Raw genomic sequence first — 9,265 nt, forward strand, 5'->3', positions numbered from 1 at the left:
TTTTTTATAGATTTATCATATGTTAATTTTTATCATGAAATAATATAAGATATTTTAAGACAATTTATAGATTGTTGAAAACTTATCATGGAAGAATGGAATTCAAACCATATAAATCAAATTTTCACATCAATTAAGTACATAGGAGATAATCTCCTAGAACAGATGAACAAATATCATCACTTAGATTAACTTTTAAGGTTTAACAAACTATAGTTTTTAAAATTACTTTGAATATAAAACTTTTAGGTTGAAATTGCCTTCAAATAGTGTGAATACAGGAAAACCTTTTAATTTTATTTTTAAATTATGTTAAAATAGTAAGGATAAATATGAAATTTTTGTAAATATTTATCTATAGTTCTTTTTGTTGCTTTATTATTTAAAAATTAAATTTACTTTTTCTGTGAAAACTTTTAGTTGACTAAAACAAAAATTAATAATTTGATCAAATGAGAAAAAATATTCGAAATGAATATTTGCATGGAGTAACTCTCTGCAAAAGTAGTGTAATGAACAGTACATTTAACTTATAAAGGAGTGTTGTGGTCAGAGTATGTGGGGTCCACGTATATCAAGGAGGACACAATTTGCATTTAAGAAATGCAAACAATACAATAATTTTTTCCGAAATGACACATATGCCCTTGGTAGACCATCTTTCCTTTTCTATATAATAGAAATTTATTGTACTTTTTACTTACTTTCTAAATACTAGTTTTTGGGTACGTGCTTTGCGCGTGTAACCAATACCAATGAATATACTATTTTAAACTATATAAAATATTACTAAATAATATGATGGCTAATAAAAGAAAAGTTTAAAAAAGTATAAGCTACTATAAAGACGAATGTTGATCCCATTTATCAGAGAAATCTTGGCCATAGAAGTCCTCAGATATATAACTGTGATTTATGAGGACTTCTGGGAGAATATTTCACAAAAATATTGATATATTTATGACCTAAACAAACAAATAATAAGATTTATTAAATAAAATAAATTTAAAGATTAAATCTTTTGGTCTTTTGGGAATAAATATTGTATACGATCGAGATCGTATGCCTTCGATCTAAATGCTCGAGGAGTCGTCCAAAGTCCAAGCTCAAGCAAGATCGAGTTCGAGCTCGAGGGACCATATCCGAGTTCGAAGACAGAGCACAACATCCGCCGAGGTCGAGTATGCTCGACACCAGAATAGTACTGTTATGGACTTGTAACAGAATGTGCTAGATTCCTGCCAAGTCCCCAAGATCATGGCGCAAATCCCGGAATATCATTGTACGATTCCGTACTAGGCGGTTAGAAAGCTGTATCAGGAATATTCCCTACTGTAAATAGAAATATTCCATATTTAGGATTCCCCTATTATATAAAGGGGACCCCAATCATTTGTAACATCACCTAATCATTGAGAAAAGAATATACTCTCTGCTTTTTGCTTACTGTTCATTAGAATTGTCCCTTAGCTCTACTGCACTTACTTTACTTTTCTTGCTTCATTATTCTTATTGCTCTTAACCCACCTCGAGGTCACTAAGCTCGAGGTCACTGCTGCTGAGTTATATTGGTTTGATACACTTATTTCTTTTACCTCTACTTCATATTTCTTGATTATTAATTGGTATTGAATCTAATCACGTATCTTTAAAACCACAAATCAAATTTGACTGTTACTCGTATTTTCGAGGTAAACAGTTTGGCGCCCACCGTGGGGCTAAAGATAATAGTGATTGTTTCTTTACTGATTCTTATTGCACACGTTATTTTTACACTTTTTCTTGTCAAGTTTTGATTCTCAGACTGAAACATGTCTAGCTCACAAAATGCACCTGTTCATGACAACGAAGGTCCTGAAAAACAACAATGTAGGGGTCAGTGTACCACTGGTAAACCCCGGGGAAGTGCCAAACATGGAACCAGTTGATGTTAGTTCTCATATTGCTCTAAACACCAACTTAGGCACAGACCTCGAAAGGAGTGTACGCAGGGAAGCCCGACCAGGGGACCAAGGAACACCGGGAACAAGAGATGGGGGATTCAGCCTCCAAGTGATATTCGAGATGCTGCAGGCTCAGCAAATCGCCATCGCTCAACTTCAGAGTCAGAATAAAACTCCAAATATTGCCGAACCAGTAAACTCTCGACATGCTGAACCGGCGCCAGAAAGACCAAATGAAAGCGGCTCGGGGACTGACCCCACGATTATGAAGATGCTCGAAGAGCTCACTAAGAGGATCGAGTCCGGAGAAAAGAAAATCGAAGACAATGATAAGAAGGTGGAGACTTATAACTCCCGAGTAGACAATACCGGGGGCACCTCCAGTTTTGAAAGGATTAGATGCCAAAAAATTCATACAAAAACCATTCCCTCAAAGTGCGGCTCCGATGCCCATTCCCAAAAAGTTTCGCATGACCGATATACCCAGATATGACGGAACAACCGACCCCAACGAGCATATTATTTTATACACTTGCGGGATCAAAGGAAATGATTTGAATGACGATGAGATCGAATCGGTCTTGTTAAAAAAATTTGGAGAAACGTTATCGAAAAGAGCTATGATTTGGTATCACAACTTATCTCCTAACTCTATGTACTCGTTTGCTATGTTAGCATATGCCTCCGTGAAAGCACACGCCGGGGCCATAAAGGTGGCCACGAGAAAATCGGATGTCTTCAAAATAAAACAAAGGAATGACGAGATGTTAAGGGAGTTCGTGTGCAGGTTTCAGATGGAAAGAATGGAATTACCACCGGTCTCCGACGACTGGGCAGTACAGGCCTTTATGATGGGTTTGAACGAACGGAGCTCGATTGCATCTCGACAATTAAAGAAGAACTTGATCGAGTATCCAGCTGTGACATGGTCATATGTACACAACCGTTACCAATCAAAAATCAGGGTCGAGGACGATCAGTTGGGAGCCCCCTCGGGTTCGGTTCATCCTAACTGGTTCACGGTCAAGCCCTCGAGGGATAGAACAAGGAATCGAGATCGAACAGGTAACGGTATCAACCGTACGTCGATCGATGGAACAACGGTTAAGGTCGGAACTCTCCTCGGAACGATACGAGAAACGATCGAGGTCAAAGTTCTCGGGGACTCATGAGTAAAAGCAGATTTGATAAGCATACCGATCACGCAGAGGCACCTCGATTATCGGAGTACAACTTCAGCGTAGATGCATCAGGGATTGTGTCAGCTATTGGAAGAATCAAAGACACCAAGTGGCCCAGGCCTATACAGACCGATCTTTCTCAAAGGAACCCGAATTTGATGTGCAAGTGCAGACAACTTAGGGAAGAAGTGGCTCAGTTATTCAACGAGGGTCACCTTCGAGAATTCCTCAGCGATCAAGCCAAAAACCACTTCAGGGAGAGGGATGCAAGGAAAAATGAGCAAGAAGAACCGCAACATGTAATCCACATGATCATTGGCGGGGTCGATGTCCCTCAACGGCCTATATTCAAGCGCACCAAAGTATCAATCACAAGAGAAAAACAGTCTCGGAGCTATGTGTCTTATCATTCTGTGACGAGGAAACAGAAGGCATATCTTAGCCTCACAACGACGCCCTGGTAATCTCTATACTTTTGAATAAAATTCAAGTTAAACATTTAGTAGATGCAGGTAGCTCAGCAAACATAATCAAATCGAGGGTCGTGGAACAACTCGGCCTACAAGATCAGATTGTACCTGCATCTCGGGTCCTGAATGGCTTCAACATGGCAAACGAAAACAACAAAGGGAGAGATTATCTTACCAGTAAACGTAGTCGGGACCATATAAGACACTAGGTTCCATGTGCATCGAAGTTGACACGAGGTATAACGCACTCCTAGGGAGACCATGGATACACAACATGAGGGCAGTGCCTTCAACTCTTCACCAGATGATGAAATTCCCAACATAGGAAGGAGTGAAAACAGTCTATGGAGAGCAACATGCTGCGAAAGAGATGTTTGCAATCGAGGAAGTGGTGCCGATACCAGAGCCCTCGACCTCAGAGAAATCGAGCACCAAAGGTAAGCAGGCGGCTAAATAGCAATCACAGCCCCCAGCCTCGATGGAGTCGGAACAACAAGTAATCGAAGACGAATAAGAGGATCTCCTGACTCCCCGAACTTTCCTCGTTCTCGAAGAGTCTGTTGCAACCAAGTCAACTGTTGAGGAACTGGAGCGGGTCATACTTATCGAATACTTGCCTGAGAGAAAGGTATACCTGGGAACGGGATTGACCCCCGAACTCAGGAAAAAACTCATTCAATTTCTTATTGATAAATGGATTGCTTTGCTTGGTCCCATTTATATATGACAGGGATTCCACCGGAAATCACCACGCATCGGCTGAGAACCGATCCTAGGTTCAAATCGGTGAAGCAAAAGAGGAGGCCTCAGTCCGAGGTAAAACATGCCTTCATAAAAGACGAGGTAACCAAACTTCTTAAAATAGGATCCAATCGGGAGGTAAAGTATCCCGAGTGGTTAACCAGCGTAGTTGTAGTTCCTAAAAAAGGAAATAAGCTTAGAATGTGTGTAGATTATAAGGACTTGAACAAAGCATGTCCGAAAGATTCTTTCCCATTGCCAAACATCGATCGAATGATCGATGCCACGGCTGGCCACGAGATCCTAACTTTTCTCGATGCCTACTCCGGGTACAATCAAATTCAGATGAACCCGGAGGACTAGGAAAAGACTTCATTTATTACTAAATTTGGAACTTATTGTTACAACGTAATGCCCTTCGAGCTTAAAAATGTAAGAGCTACATACCAACGCCTAGTTAACAAAATGTTCGAAGAACAAATAGGTAAAACAATGGAAATCTATATTGATGATATGTTGGTTAAGTCCTTGCGCGCAGAGGACCATTTGGTTCATTTGCAGGAAACATTTGCAATTTTGAGGAAATATAACATTAAGCTTAACCCGGAGAAATATACCTTCGGAGTTGGCTCGGATAAGTTCCTCGGCTTCATGGTGTCCAATCGGGGTATCGAAATCAACCCCGATAAGATCAAGGCTATCGAGGATATCACGATCGTGGATAGAGTGAAGGCCGTGCAAAGGCTAACAGGGCGAATAGTTGCTTTTGGTCGATTCATTTCAAGGTCGTCAAATCGAAGTCACCATTTCTTTTCCTTGCTCAAAAAGAAAAAGGACTTTGCATGGAACCAGGAATGCCAACGAGTCCTGGAGGAACTAAAGCAATACTTGTCGAGCCCGCATTTGCTTCATACCCCGAAGGTAGACGAAAGAAGTTTAAGCAACCAAAAATTAAATTCTACAAACAAAAAAAATATTACAGACCTGAACATAGAATATTGAAAGAAAAAATAGCAATGTTGGCCTAAACCCTAATCCAGGAATTAAAAGAAGGAAAAAGGGAAAGGGCTAAACGTCTACAATATGCCAGTAAGACGTTTGGTAAAAGCAGACAAATTACCATCACATAATGTTCAATTTTTGTAAGTTAGAGAGAATTTATCTTCGAAAAGAACAAATAAAAGAAATAAAGGAAACGGAAGGAGTAAAAATACGTGAAGTTTGCCACGGAGTTCTCGGTCTGAACGGAGTTTGACGTAAATTCTTTCATCAAGGCTGAGTCTGATTAGATCCAACGGCTCTTTCACTATCTCCACAACTAGCTGGTAAGAGGTCCCCATCTCAACCTCTCAGGCCATAGCGGCCTGAATACCTGAGTGTAACACCGCAACAAACCTCCGTACTCTCTCTGCCTCAGTAGGAAATATCATAAGTGCATGGCGAGACAACTCAGAGAATCTTGTTAGAGAAATGATTTTGATAACTCAAAAAGAAATATTTAAATTAGTGTCTAGATTCATTCATTTAATGAGTGTTTATTATACTAATTAATCAAATATATTTTAATGTCTATAACTGAAAATTAGAATAATTATGAATTTGACCAAAGTTGGTCTTGTATGACTGTTTACTTAATATTAAATTTGATAACCATTTCCTTTAACTTTTGTAACTGACGCTTCTATTGGCCTTAATGATTTGACGGTTTGGCATTGATCATGCCCAACTATGCCTTATAAAAAGGACAATGCGGTCATCGCAAATATAATCCGGTTTACAAGTCCGGAGTCGAATCCCCGGTCTCCTTAGCCTCCTTAGGTCTCAATTATGTCAAAAGTATGTCCCCTCTTGTCTTTTGGCCGGCTTCCTTCGTTTAATATAGGGTTTAGGGCTTAAAATCCCGTATTTTGTACTTTGATCCCTGAAATTTTCGCTTCCTGCCGCGGTCCCACCGCGGTTACGCCAGGACCGCGGCCAGAATAGTCCTCTGAATCTTTGNGACCGCGGCCAGAATAGTCCTCTGAATCTTTGGTAATGTTCTGCCGCGGTCCTACCGTGGTCCTACTGTAACCGTGGTTTTTCACCCTGTTACGTTTGAAATTTGGAAAAATGCAAAACATGAAAATTGTAGCCCTTTGAGTTATCTTTCCAACCATATATTGTGGAGCCCAAATGGAGTTTTGAGAAAAAAGTTATGTCTATTTTACTAGACAGTGCGCAATATGCCTCCTCGAGTCTTCGTTTTGTTGTTTTATCATCCGTTGATCCCCGAATACGATCCCGGCTTAATTCTTTGGGCTTTTACTCAGACTTCAAAGCTCCAAATCACTTGAATTCATTCCATAACACCTATATAGCTCGGAATCACTCCTACAAGGTATAAAACACACCGTTAGTGCAAAACACTAGCGGTTAAAGCGCAAACTCAACTAAAGTGCAGTAAATTAGAGTGTAATAATCGACTAATATACGTAAGTATAGCCTATCATCAACACCCCACACTTACACCATTGATCGTCCTCGAGCAATCAAACTATACTTTTTATAGACACGACCTTTTTAAACAATTCTCCTAACTCATCACACCAAGAGTATTTAAAATAGACTCAGCACAAACGCGTAACATCTTCACCTCAAGATTTGACTCACAAGTACCACGCATTATTCACAACTCACCTACTTACTCTAACATAGAGGTCACTGACATTACCTTTCCTTCATGAATCAAGTGCCCTCACACAACAAAAGAGAGTAGTTCCACACAATAAAATTTACGAACACTTAGGAACTCAAGATAGAAAGAATTCACTCACTCTCAGAAATAACATTCATATGCCACAAAAGATGCACCATAAGCTTGCCCGTAGTGTACTACTCCACTAATCGAGCTCATTCAATCTTGGATCAATTAGGACTTTATTAGGTTGTAATGCAAGCTACGGGACGGGTAGGATACATTTAGATATAAGAGTGAGTACACCTCCCTAAGCACTTTAATACATATACTTTAACATTCAAACCCCATACTTATGTCAAACCAAACTCCACCTTCACATCAATGTAAATTACCCCATTCTTCTTTAAGCACACTTACGTCAAGAACCACCACTTATCAAGGATTTTTTTTTTACAACAATCCAACTATATTTTTTTCAATTCAAGTGTCTCTTCCTTTTTCAAAACAGTGCACCTTTCTCCTTATTCAATTAGTTCCACTCAAAAGCCAAACCAACCACCCCACACTTTAACTTTTACAAAGTTCATAACAATTCAAGTGCTCATGAGAGGTGAAAAGGTTTAAATAGATGGTTAATTCAAACAAATGGGTAAGGCTTGTAATGTGGTTGCCAAAGAAAAAGGATTATAGGCTCAACGAGGTTAACTACGATACATAACAATTAGGTGGGTAAAATATACATATCTGGCTCAACAAGAAAATGCCTATATCACTTCCAAGACTGAACAACACTACTATTTCGCTTTGCAAACACACAGGGCAAGTTCTAGGCATCAAATGCAATGCACAGAATAACACAAAACCTTACACACACATGGCACATAACTCACTCAGGATTGGATTCATCAAGACACCCTAGTCAGAGCAGTTAAGCAAATTTAAGATCATGCAATTTAAGGTACTTATACAAGAGTCAAAAACTGAGCCTAAGCGTCACAACCAAAGTACTCACTATTCTCAAGGCATAGCAAAGTCAAGAGATATTGCTTCAATTCAAAACAAAACACAATGGCTCCTATTCCTAAAAAAAATAACTACACCCGGTTCAAATAAAACCCTTGGAAAAGAACCGCGGCAAAGAAAACCCAAGGGGGAATTGCTACACTACCTAACAAAACAAAAAATCTTTTTGGTATTTTCTTTAGACTTACTTCCCTCAAGAAAACTGTCTAGAAGATCCGTCATCAGGAAAAGTCCAATCTTTAAGAAAAACAAACACAACTAAAGTAGCATGAAAAGCCACCCAGACAATCTCCTCACCCCACACTTAAAATTGTGCATTGTCCCCAATGCACATCCATACATACAAGAGGGTAAAAGAAACTCCCTGGAAGGCCAAAGGCCGAAGCACTAGCAGCTCATGGGGTACTCAGACTTCTCCCAGCTTGGTCCTTCGTGCGGGTACCTCACACTTAGTTCTAACCATTGCATTTGTTGGTGCATCCTTCCAATACCTTTGCTTTCCATGCTCCTAGAAAATAAAAAAATTGACACTACAAAAATAATATAATAAAAAAATATGAAAAAATAAAAGAAAGCAATAAAGCTGGGTTGCCTCCCAATAAGCGCTTGATTTAACGTCGCGGCACGACGTGAATCACTTTCTGCCTCCACTTTGAACTTATGAATCGGACCCCAAGTTTTGATTCTGCTCTATGATCATGCTCCTGGGGTGGTGGAACGAATCTGGCTGGCCCAATAAAATAATGTAGTATTCTGCACTTCTTGGCCTTTAGATGAGGTGTGTAATCCCGATTTTCTGGCAAGAAGAATTCCAGAATGTAAGCACTTTGTTCCTTATTCCTTGACTCCTCAAATGGCTCGGACGACTCTATTTCCATATCATCATCTAAACACAATGTGGAAAAATACTTGGAGTGAGGACCAATGCACTCAACTACATGAACATTGGAACTGTCTACATTCTCAACACTAATGATAATAGAGTCAACAAAATATGTATCCTCAATATCCTTGGTTGACTCTAGTATCTCTTCTACAACATCGACATCCTCAAAATCTAGTGCGATTGATTGTTGGTGTTCTACTCTAGCCTCCTCTTCTAGGTCATCAATTTTTATATCTAATTCACGCTCTTCTTGGATACTATTCACAATATTGGCTTGTTGAGCATTAAAAACTTCAACCAGTTGACTCATGTGAACTTTCAAGTTGTGAATAGTTTCCTCCTGC

Source organism: Nicotiana attenuata, chromosome 12 (assembly GCF_001879085.1).
Source record: "Nicotiana attenuata strain UT chromosome 12, NIATTr2, whole genome shotgun sequence".
In the NCBI taxonomy this organism is placed as follows: domain Eukaryota; kingdom Viridiplantae; phylum Streptophyta; class Magnoliopsida; order Solanales; family Solanaceae; genus Nicotiana; species Nicotiana attenuata.